This window comes from Engystomops pustulosus, chromosome 5, assembly GCF_040894005.1.
Source record: "Engystomops pustulosus chromosome 5, aEngPut4.maternal, whole genome shotgun sequence".
Lineage (NCBI taxonomy): Eukaryota > Metazoa > Chordata > Amphibia > Anura > Leptodactylidae > Engystomops > Engystomops pustulosus.
In genome coordinates, this window is record NC_092415.1 from 19,921,384 (window position 1) to 19,934,739 (window position 13,356).

The window sequence follows — 13,356 nt, forward strand, 5'->3', positions numbered from 1 at the left end:
GAATTTACTTGATTGTTGAAGAATTTTGATCTGAGTCTGATGTCACTGATGACATACATTGCAGGGGATACAGGCTGGACTTATGTATAATTCATGACTTCCTCTGTATATGATCTCAATCCAGTCCTGTATATTTTACGTAATGTTCTGATTAAATAATCCTATTCATTCCTGTACTGTACGTCTGTAGATCTCTGTCTTGGAGGATGTGATCATATGTTATTGTCACAAGATGTCGGTAATGAACAATTCTCATGTTTTGGTCTTTTTTATGTCATAGCTGTTTATGTAGGTATCGTGTCTCGTCTGGTTTCAGTGCCACTTCCTCATTAACTCTCTGACATTGCAAAGAAGCAGTGTTCCTGTGTCTGTATAACATACAGTTCTGCTATGTAATGGAGATACTGTATTCTGCTACAATTTACTCCTTAGAGTTGGTTGTTTACTCATAGAGATGCATAAGATAGAAAATAACTCGGTAGCCCCATGCTTCATTGATTTGTTGTCGAGATCTAAGAGACCTCAGTTGGTTCATGTTACAATGGCTGCTTTGTTTAGTGAAGACAATTTTTTTCTTATGGCGTGTAAAAAAAAAATCCCCTTTAATAACATTAGACTAAGGGCAAAATCATGGTGAGAACCAAGAATTTGGTGAGAGTAGCCTTCAAACAAAGGATTTAGAGTCTAACGACTGTAATGGACCATATGCCCTGATGACAAATTAATAGGGATGTACAGACAAGATTCCCCGCCAGTTTCTACTTCCTAGTCCTTCTTGTCAAACAGGAAATGTTGCTCAGCCAATCACTGGCCCCAGAGTTGACCCGACAAAGCCTCTTATTGGTTGATTGCAATTTTTTGTTTGTCAGACAGGTAGCAAAGATTAGTGGGGGATTCCAGCAGAAATCAGATAGCAGTTACAACAGCGGGATGGGGGGGTGGGGCTTGAGATTTAGTATATTTTGCAGATGTGTCAATTAAACTTCCTCATGCCTTTACATGTCCAAATATGTGTTGCCAAGGACCAGTAGTTTATCAATAGAAAATAATTGACAATATGGTGGGGACACATGGGATGTACATCTCCATGGGTGGGAACCTGGTGGTTGTCTTATCAGTTGCAGCCTGTTAATGGTTTTATAGCATGTCTTGATATTGCATTGCACTGTTCCACAGCCAATGGGTATCTCCAGGTTGCAGGAGGAGGATAAGGCAGAATGGACAGCCAACCAAGGTTGTGATGGTTCCCCAGGCTTCTGCTCCTCATACATCCTACTGCCCAAAGTTCCAGTAGAGGTTCTGTAGGAAGTAGGAGGTGTGGGGAGTAGAAATGCAAAGCTAGGCAACTAAAACTTATCTTAAGTTTTTTGCCACTTCTGATATAGGTAACAGGATGCTTAAGAACTAAATGTCCCATGAGCAGTAGGAGGTGTAAGGCATAGAATTGCCATGGCTGGGTAACCCCACCACACCTTAAGGAAACCTACCATCGGCGATACGGTAGACCTGATGGTAGGTTCCCAGTGACCTCCAAGCCCCACTAGCGTTTCTGGAAAATGATATATTAGTATATTAGTGAGACAAAGTGTAGGTTATCATAGAAAGGTAAAGCTAAACATAGATTAGGGCTTAGAAGGTCACTGGGGACCTACCATCAGGTCTTCCTTAATAGGTGGATATCTGATGGTAGGTTTCCTTTAAGTCTGTGGCCACTCCTGCTATCGGGAGTAGGAGATTATTGAATAAAAGTGCTTCAGCCAAGCACTTCCACCACTTTTTTTGGTTAATAGCCACTCTCACCTCATTCTCTATCTATATTACCTCCGGCAAAACCACCACCTCACATCCACTGAACACCGTCGGCCTCCCCCACCCTCTGCTACCTCAGAATATTAACATGTGCTCTACATCCCTGGGGCAAAATGTCTGGCGACCACTATTGTATTGTATTAGTTTCATGAGAAACTGAAGTCCTTAAGCAATTTTGAGCTTAGTTAAAGGGTTGACACTTTGGTCCAGCCCTTGGACACATTGCTACATTCTTCCTTCCCCCGAGCAGTAATATTGGTTAATACATGAAGTCAAATCTATCCACAGGTTTTTCAGTAAAGCTTAAATTCTCATGTGGAAACAAATTCTCCGTCCTTTAACTGTGGAGTCTTTTGGTTCAGCTGGTTTGATTTAGGAGAGCTCAGGATCTACACTATGTTATGTCTTCTGCCGGGTGTTTCTCAGAGGCGTTAATAGTAAATTGATTCTCCACACATGGAATACAGTGTATCCAGTTTCGCGAACAAATCTATTAATAAAGAAAGGTTATTAAACTAGTCACTAGCTTAAAAGGTACAACAGAAAATTCCTAAAACAGACCTGGGAATGTGAAGTCCCCCCCCCACCCCGCTAAATACAAGCAGAAAATCCCATCCATTTCGGATATAGGATTGGTTTATCTCCCCGCCACCGCTTCATACGACTGTGGCCTCTATTAAAACTCCCATTCAGAATGTATGAATGCCGGATTTATGACCAATTAACTATTTGCTCCCAAGTCATATATATAATGGGTTTCAGCTTTTCCCTCCTGACGGTGAAGCTTCAATTTTCGGAAGCATAAAGCACATTGAGCTCCAGCATGTGCGCTGCGAACATATGTGTTTTATCATGTACTCCCACAAGTCCGCCCCGTCTTGTTCCGAAACACCTGGAATTCATATCTCGGAATTACATGTAACAAAAACAAAATTGCTTCGCGATGTAAAAAGACATTAAGTTCACAGTAAAGTTTTACGCGCAGACACATCTTGCGGTGTCGCATACACCGTACGGTTAATATTCTGTATCTTCGGAGAATTCAGGAGTGAGGCAGGCAGAGGAAAGATTATTCCTTTCATTTCGGCTGTGAAACATATGGCGCTAGTAAAACGTGTGAAAAGAACATGCACACGTATCCAGCAGCCCCCAACCCCCCCCCCATCCCTGCCGAAATCACGCTGAGCCCCCGAGAGCTACAAATATAAAATTGAATTAATTATATTACACAATATACTATGCTACACGTTATTATTATTCTAGAATATTTTATGTTATGTTATATCACATATACAGTGTTTTTATTATATTATTATAAAAATGATATTTATATTTATATATTATAACTATATTATTTGATATTGTGTCGTTTTATATTATGGGTTACTATACTTAAGTATTTCATTCTGTACTACATTATTATGTACTTTATTTATTTATTTGTGATTTTTTTTGCTATATAGGCGGTCAGCTACTTAAAAACACCCAACTTACATACGACCCCTAGTTACAAACGGACCTCTGGATGTTGGTAATTTACTGTACTTTAGCAATAGGCTACAATAATCAGCTGTAACAGTTATCACAGGTGTCTGCAATTAAGATTTATTATTAATCCTGGTTCTTATGACAACCAAAAAGTTTTAAAATCCAATTGTCACAGAAACCCAAAAAATTTTGGCTGGGGTTACAATTATAAAATATACAGTTCCAACTTACTTACAAATTCAACTTAAGAACAAACCTAAAGAACCTATCTTGCACGTTACCCGGGGACTGCCTGTACTGTACTTTTCTATAATGATCTGCACTATACTACATTATATCATCATATACTATATTATTTTATGTGATTTTATACTATACGGTGCTTATCTACACTATTCTCCACTACAGGCGGTCCCCTATTTAAAGACACCCGACTTACAGACAACCCATAGTTACAGACAGACCCCTCTGACCTCTGGTGAAGTCTCTGGATGTTACTATAGTCCCAGACTGCAATGATCAGCTATAATGTGTCTGTAATGAAGCTTTATTGATAATCCTTGGTCCAATTACAGCAAAAAATGTTTAAACTCCAATTGTCACTAGGGCAAAAATTTTTTTTGGCTGGATCTACAATTATAAAATATACAGATTCGACTTACATACAAATTCAACTTAAGAACAAACCCCCAGACCCTATCTTGTACATAACCCGGGGACGGCCTGTATATGGATATGTCATATCATAATGTACTATATTCTGTTTTACATGATTTGTATCAGTTATAAAGTAATGTGCTATATTATCTTTCATGTGTGTTATACTTTTGCTTGTTTTCTTTTTACTAAGCTATACTGATGTACACTACTCCACACTACACTATGTTAAATAATACTGTACTGTGTAGCAAGAGGAAAGAAAAGGGGTGTCTTATTGAGGGGGGGGATTTGTATTCATGAAGAAGATATGCATGTTGATCGCTTGTACTTTTGTGTGTACCTTTTTCTGTAAGTTTTGAATGTGGAGAATATTTAATAAAGATTGATATATATATATATATATATATTACTGTACAATCTTAATGTGTGCTTTTATATTAAGCTATGCTTGTCTTTACTTTTCTGTGCTCGACTATGTTATATTTTATTACATTCTGTAAGACCTAATGCTAAACTCTGCTTGTTTATACTATTTTGCACTATTCTGTGTTATATTATACTGTAGTCCATTGTATATTATAGGATATTTTACTAGACTATGCTTATCTATGTAATTCTGCAATCTGCTATGTTTTATTACACAAAGTAGAGAATGGAGTATATTATGTAGAATACAAAATACTTTATTGAATATTGGAAACAAACACGACCGGGGTTAAAAACTATTAGAAAGCTTAAAACAAGCAAATGACACGTTATTTTATATTACCGTATATACTCGAGTATAAGCCGACCCAAGTATAAGCCGAGGCCCCTAACTTTACCACAAAAACCTGGTAAAACCTATATATTTTTTACTCGAGTATAAGCCGAGTTTGGGCTTTCAGCACATTTTTTTGTGCTGAAAAACTAGGCTTATACTCGAGTATATAAGGTATATTTTCTGTGTGATTTTATACTATACTGTACTTGACTTACCGCTATAGTAAGTAATATTATACTGTCCTATAGGTATGTGATTTTATAATAAATATAATAAACTATGCTTAACAACTGTTCTGCACTATAAGACATTCAATTTATTATGTGATTTTATGCCTTTTCACTATTATATCATGCTAAATACCTTATTACCTTCTATATGCTTTTGACAATACAGGCGGTCCCCTAATTAAGGACACCCAACTAAAAGACAACCCATAGTTACAGACGGACCCCTCTGCCCACAGTGACCTCTGGTGAAGTCTCTGGATGTTACTATAGTCCCCGGCTGCACTGATCAGCTGTAAGATGTCTGTAATGAAGCTTTACTGATAATCCTTGTTCCCATTACAGCAAAAAATTTTGAAACTCCGATTGTTACTGGGACAAAAAAATTAATTTGTCTAGATCTACCATTATAAAATATACAGTTTCGACTTACATACAAATTCAACTTAAGAACAAACCTCCGGATCCTATCTTGTACGTAACTCGGGGACTGCCTGTACTTAGCTTCATCACATTATTCTACTCTACACTATGTTATATTATTCTGTACTATATTATTTTCTGGAGGATTTTATACTATACTATGCTATATCTATAACTATACTGCTTTGCTCTATGGTATATTATATTACACTGTACTATAATAGGATTTATAACTTTACTTACCAATGTCACTGTACATTATACCTCGGGTTTTACTTTGGGGATTCAGTAGCTACATGATTCCATATGGTGCTGAATACAATGGATTTGTCTTTCTTCAAAATATTTGGGCTTAATCCAAGACCTAAATAAAAAATTTCCCAGAGCCACTTGTATTTTTGAATTTTATATCCCTGGGTTACATACAGGATAGGGTCTGTAGGTTTGTTCTTAAGTTGAATTTGTATGTAAGTTGGAACTGTATACACATTTTTTTTGGTCTCTGTGACAATTGGATTTTAAAAATGTTGGGTTGTCATAAGAACCAGGATTAACACTAAATCTTCATTACAGACGCCGGTGATAACTGTTACAGCTGATTATTGTAGCTTAAGGGTAAAGTACAGTAAATTACGAACATGTAATTAACATGTAAGTTAGGTGTTCCTAAGTAGGGGACCGCCTGTATTTTTGAATTTTCTATTTATATATATAGTATAGAATTTTATATACCGGTATATAGTGTATATACATATATTACATATCACATTATGTTAGCTACTCTATTCCCTGCTTTATTATACTATCACAAATATTATGGCCATGCATACTATGCACCACTATGCATTTTTTTTCTATACTATGGGGCAGATTTATCAAGTGTCTGAAAGTCAGTATATTTCTAGTTGCCCATGGCAACCAATCACAGCTCAGCTTTCATTTTACCAGTGCTCATGAATATTTTAAAGGGGAGCTGTGATTGGTTGCAATGGGCAACTAGAAATATTCTGACTTTCAGACACTTGATAAATCTGCCCCTATATGTTACTATTCTATACTGTACTATGCCAGACATTAGGATAACATTTTGAGGAACAGAGAAAAAGTGGATAAGGTGGCTTGGTCTCGTCGAGGGTCATATGGATATTGCTTTGTATGTTGTATATGATGCTGAATGCTTTTATATTATACAAACTATAGCTATAGCATGTGTCTGGGGTGACATGTGTTGCTTTTTGTATATGTTGGTCACTACTCCCGTTTTGGTGCACTGTGTACAATTGTTCAGCATCCAACTAATGCAACTGCTGCAAAACCGCTCCCATCACTTCCCCTTAAAGGGTCATTGTCATCTGTGATTTCACAATTTATTTATTTCCTCTGATATACGTAGATGTTTACAATTGGATGTTATTATGAAAATATATCTGTGTGAAGATAATTTCCCATAAATGTAATCATTTGGCCCCTTAGAAACGGAGGACAGCTCACAAGAGAAGCTGGTGCCAGAATCTGCAGGTGTCAGCTGTATATCACAGCTGACACCTGCCTGTAACACCAAGGATCAGAAATTCCTCCTAACTTAGGTGTAAACCCCTTACAGGGTTCAAGCATGACCGCGGCATGTAAGGGGCTTCCACTGTGGAGAGGGGGCGGTGGGTTGACAATGTCTCCTGCAGGCCGGGCCCTGCCAAGAGGTAGAACCCGGCTGTAACACACTGAGCATGCCCAGTAGTGTTACATGCCCAATGTGTTACACAACACAGTGCAATTCATACTTATTGCAGTGTGGTAGTACAATTAGAGCATGAACAAGACAAGGCAACCTGTAAAGAAAAAATATATTTGAAAACAATTTCTTCAATGTTATTGTTTTTTTAATCAAAATTAATAATTAAATAAAGTGAAGTCCCCTAAACACCAACATTTCCCACATACATCTAATAAAGTACAAAAACAGAAAATCCGGAACAATCTCTACAATAAATTGAAAAAATTATTAGACCCCCCCCCCCCCTCTTAGGTAATGCAGAAAAAAAAACTGAAAAACTTTCCTAAACTGTACATTTTTCATTAAATCCCTTCACTAAAAAGTGATCAAAAAAAGTTATGTACACCAAAATGGTAGCACTGAAGAGAGCAACTCATCACTCAAAAAATAAGCCCTCAACCATAGAAAAACAAATGAGATTTTCTCTATATTAGTTTTAGTTCAGTGAAATTGTAAAAATATATAAATATATATAAATAAGATTTCACCATAATCATAGTGATCCATAGAATAAAGATGACATGACATTATTATGGTATGATGAGGCACATTTACTTAGAAAGACGGAAACTTCACTAAAAGTTCTATTTCCGTGTATAATGCTACGTGCATCGAATCACTAAGATCGTGTTCCTGAAATCATGAATGTGTCGCTTCCCCACTCAGGTCCGACAGAGTTCACCATCTTTTTTGTGGTGCACCTTTAACATAGAGCGTGTGATACAATTTGCAAGTTAAATACAGCGCTCGGTCCGGATCAGTCGGACCAACCACTGGCATGCCCCCTAATCTGTACCGCATGGAAGCAGCGCAGCTGCGCCACAAAAAGGGTCTTGAGCGCCACAATCCCAGCGCAGACACTTCTTTAATACCTGTGCGAGCCGTTTTAGCCTAGAGGAACGCACAGTGCGACAAAAGTGTGGAGAAAAGCCCTTAGTAAATGTGCGTCATGAAAAAACTCCATCTCCAAATCATCAGGGCATGTTAAAGCCTTCCAAAGTTATCTCCGTATGAAGTGACACAAGTCACATTACAAAAATAGGGCCGAGTCAGGAAGGTGAAAAGTGGCTTCGGCAGCGAGGGGGTTAATAATATATAGTTTATATAAGGCAGATGCATTTAACATGAATGCCCAGGAGACCCTTTTAACAGAGCAACCCCCCCCCCTTTCTGGTGACAATGTTCAGGAATTCTATGTTCTATATACTGGTAATACTACAGCATTGTGCACTATAGGTACTGCTATTACACCTCCGTATATACAATGGGGGTCATTTACTAAGGGCCCGATTCACGTTTTCCCGACGTGTTACCTGAATATTTCCGATTTGCGCCGATTTTCCCTGTATTGGCCCAGGTTTTTGGCCGCACGCGATCGGATTGTGGCGCATCGGCACCGGCATGCACGCGACGGAAATCAGGGGGCGTGGCCGAATGATAACCCGACGGATTCGGAAAAACCGCCGCATTTAAAAAAAAAAGTGTCCCGGGACACGCGCTTACCTTCGCCAAGTATAGGATGGTGCATTCCTGCGGACCTCGGGGAACTTCAGCGCAGCAGCGACATCTGGTGGACGGCGGAGGAACTACCTTAGTGAATCGCCGGAAGACCCGAATCCACCGCACAGAACGCGCCGCTGGATCGCGAGTGGGCTGGGTAAGTAAATCTGCCTCATTGGGGCAAAATCCCGGGGCAATACAGGCAAAATCGGCGCAAATCGGAAATATTCGGGTAACACGTCGGGAAACCGCGAATCGGGCCCTTAGTAAATGACCCCCATTACGTGTACCCTGAGGTGTTGTGAATGGGGAAAGCCGCAGCGATGCTGCTTCTAGAAGAGTGTATTGTAGCTCAGCTCATCTATAATGTAAGGGCTGCAGTGATTTATCCGGCTACAAAGAGTTTAGCCGATATTGAAGACCCCGGTATATTCATACTATAATGATTCCGATGGGCAATACATTGTTTGTGCTGCGGGGGAGCTGTATACTGGATGCTGCACTCTACGAGGTCACTGTGTGGTTGAGGGTTAAAGACTTGCTTGCGGAGGCTTCTTCGTAAACATTTTGAATGCTAATTACATGATAAACTACTACGACTTATGACTTTTCTGAGGAACGTCTGATACATTCATCTGTCATCTCAATAGTCTCCGAATCCCGGCAATCATCCCTTTAAACTGTCTAACCTTAATAATTAATAATGGAGAAGTCTCAATGCCTCCAGTTCATCTCCTCGATTTTTACAGCTCATTTGGATTTAAATGTTTAATTTTCAATAGCGAGATGATGAGAGAAGTAAACACATCACTTATTACCGGGATGTCATTAATTATGCTGAGTAAACTATTGATCAAAAATAATCCTAAGCAAGAAGCTTCATTCCAACTATTGCTACAGACAATACCAGCCTCGGATCGGGAAAGCTGGTTTATTTGAAGAAATCACAGCACTACATAGGGTGTTTCCCTATAGGTGAATGCTCATTAGCTGTGTCTTATTTAATTGGAATACATGGGAGTCACGATTAGGAAGACGAGTTAGATATAGACGTCTATTACAAATATCCGGAAACTATTCCCGTAGAATGCCAATTAGTTCCCTTTAACACAGTGAAATCTGAAGGATTTATGCCCCCAGCTAAAAGAAGACCTGAGAACAAAAGATTAAATTTTATATTCAGATATAAATCACAATTGTAGTCTGTACAGTTAACTCGTGTGTAGAAACCTAAGCATGGTACCGCACACTCCCTGCCTGATATACTTCCATGATTTCATTACTTTATTGGCATGTCAAGGAGGAAGGTCAACCTTTATAATTGTTTTCAATTTTCTTATTGGTTTGTCCCTATAGCCTGGTAACAGACTACAACCTTGTGTACTGTAGTCTGACCAACCACAAAGAATGCTGGGCAAAATCTGGTTCCAATAGAGCGCCAGCTCCATCAAATGGAGAGTCCTGGGGTACGGTGCCACAAAAACCAGACAACAAAGGTGGTGCTCAGCTGCCAACAAGATAGTCCATGTAAGCACAAGGTAAGGAAAGAAAGAGCGACACTTACGCGCAGGAATCCTTTATTGTAGGTGCATAGTACAGGGAAGGAGCGGGGCCAGGCCTTCCTTACCTTGTGCTTACTGTAGTCTGACTATTAAGCAGTAAGCTTGTCCAGTTTTGTCCTTGTTCACACAACCTCAGGTTCTCTAATAACTGATAAAAGTCACAGAGTTGAGCTCAGAAGAAATTAGACCAAGACAACATATGGTATAATATCTAAATCTCTGCAAGGCTAGGCAGATGTGTGTAACTTTATTCACTTCACAAAGGATTATACAGAACTTTCAGTGGGCTGCACCTGGGCTTGGCTTGCCAAAGATAAGAAGTAATGTCCGTAGTTCATTGGTTAGTAAATTATAATATGATCATCGCAGGAACAAAGGCTCTGTTTCTTCTTGGAGTGGGTGGTATCGTAAATCAGCCAAGACCTCATTCTTTCACTGCTCTGTTATCAATCTTCATCCATAGTCTGGCCTCATATTAGTTTTCAGCATTAAGTATATGAAAAATAAAAACATTTTCATTTAACAAAAAACAATACTTCACATGTTCTTCTATCTACCCCTTCCTCTTATGATCACACATTTGGCAATTTAGCAACTTGATGAAGAGATCAATGTCAATTCTTACACGGTTTTGGTTGTAGTTAGTTAATATGCAGACAAATAGTAACATAAAATAAACATCTTTACTAATTATATTTGGTTTTATTCTCCTGTTAGTTTGCTCTTGCTAATCCTATGAAGATCTATGTGTTCCCATGGTAACAGATAAAAATCAAAGTTTTGCAGTCTGATCCTGTTGCTGTACGTCCTTCCGTCTGTCCCTTGCTTCTGACTAGCAGATTTTATAACTTAGCGCTTGGTGGAAAGGTGTATAATAATTTGACTAGAGAAGATTGTTTATAGTGTAGGGTTTGTTACTATGGAAACCTAAAAATCTGTACTGCAACTGCATGGTATAGTAGAAAAAGTTTAATGTAGATGACTTTGGAGTTGGAGTTTCCCCATTTTTGACCCTCATGTGATCTGCATATTGCAGAGTGCTTAACACTTTGAAACAAACTTATGGCTGATTATTTAGGCAAAGCTATAACCTGACAAAGTGTAATGTTCAGAAGTTGGGCCTTTCTAAAAATATAGTCTAGAATTCTCCAGAATTCTGGAGTGGACATAGTTGGAATGATTACCCTACTGGGCTCTGTAATTCAGAGATCTAGCTATCCATTGAATGCAACCAAGCTTTTCCAGGTTCAGTTCTCCTAGAAATCTCCCTGTGTAAGCTAAATTTTAATAACAGAACCAAGTAGTGCTAGAAATGGGTAAATTTTGTGAAATATTTGTAATCTGTTCAATTTTAAAACTGTTAATGTGCTTTGTTTAAGTTAATGCATCTTCACCTGAGGTAGTACACGCTGTTCATTGGCTAGATCCTTGGAACCTTCCAGAGGCTGAAAGAGTTTATATAGTGATCGCCCTCACTATCAACCAGGAAATGTCACCCACACTGGAAGAGTACCCTTCTGGCTCTGAATGGTGTGTATGAGGCCTACACTAGGACTGTGCTACCGAGACTTCTGCTGCCAGACTGCAACCAAGCTGACCATTCAGTTCCTAGTATGCAGGAGCTCCCAAATCCTGTACTCCCCCAGTGGGGATGTTGCAAAAGGAAGAGGATAGTCCATTGTACAAATACATTTAACACCCAGTTCAGGAGGTTCAATAGCAGCTGTTATAGAAGATTCAGTATCTGTAGCCTACATGGGAGCAATATCTAGCATCAACTAAGTGCACAGTATGGATTTTACCTAGAATCAGACAGAAATAAGAACGCAGGGCATGTGAGTCTAACTTCTGTGGTGGGGAAAATATTTGAGGGGTTTGTTAGAGATGATATCCTGGAGTATCTCACTGCACAGAACCTTATAACCCAGCATCAGGATGGGTTTATGAGAGATCGGTCCTGTCAGATTAATCTGATTGGCTTCAATGAGGAGCTACGTTCCAGGGTCGTCATTAATGGCACATTCTTAGATTGGGTTGACATTATCAGTGGAGACCACGGGGGTCAGTATTGGGGCCACTTCTTTTTAATATTTTTATTAATGACCTTTTTGTGGGTTTACACAGTCAAGTTTCAATATTTCCAGGTGATACTAAGCTGTGTAAAGTAATAAATACTGAGGTCGATAGTTTAGCATTACAGAGGGATTTGTCAAAGCTTGAGGAGTGGGCAGAGAAATAGTTGATGAGGTTTAATGTAGATAAGTGTAAAGTTATGTACTTGAACCATGGGAACAAAAAGTATAATTATGTTCTATACAGTCAATGACTTGGTAAAACTGGAGCTGATAAAGACATGGAGATATAGGTGGATGGTAAACTTAAATTTTAGTAAATAAAGTTATGTGATGTATCAAGACAGGAATAGATTCTCATGATAAAGACATAGTTTTGTCCTTATACAAATCACTGGTCAGACCACATATGGAATATTGTGTACAGTTTTGGGCACCAGTGGATAAAAAGGATATAGTAGAGCTGGAACAGGTGCAGAGGAGAGTAACCAAGGTTATTAGGGGAATGTGGGGATTAGAATACAATGACAGATTACAAAATTTGGGATTATTCAGTTTAGAAAAAAGACAACTGAAGGGAGACCTCATTATAATGTTCAAATACCTGAACGGACAGTACAAGGATCTCTCCAAAGATCTTTTTATACCTAGGCCTGTGACCAGGACAAGGGGGCATCCTCTACGCCTAGAGGAGAGGAGGTTCTACCATCACCATAGACAGGGGGCATCCTCTACACCTAGAGGAGAGGCAATTCTACCATCACCATAGACAGGAGCATCCTGTACAACTAGAGGAGAGGGGGTTCTACCATCACCATATACAGGGGGAATCCTCTAAACCTAGAGGAGAGGAGGTACTGCCATCACCTCTACACCTAGAGGAGAGGCGGTTCTACCATCACCATAGACAGGAAGCATCCTCTATACCTAGAGGAGAGGGGGTTCTACCATCACCATATACGGGGGGCATCCTCTAAATCTAGAGGAGAGGCAGTTCTACCATCACCATAGACAGGGGGCGTCCTCTACCCCTAGAGCAGTGATAGCCAACCTTTTAGAGACCGAGTGCACAAACTTCAAC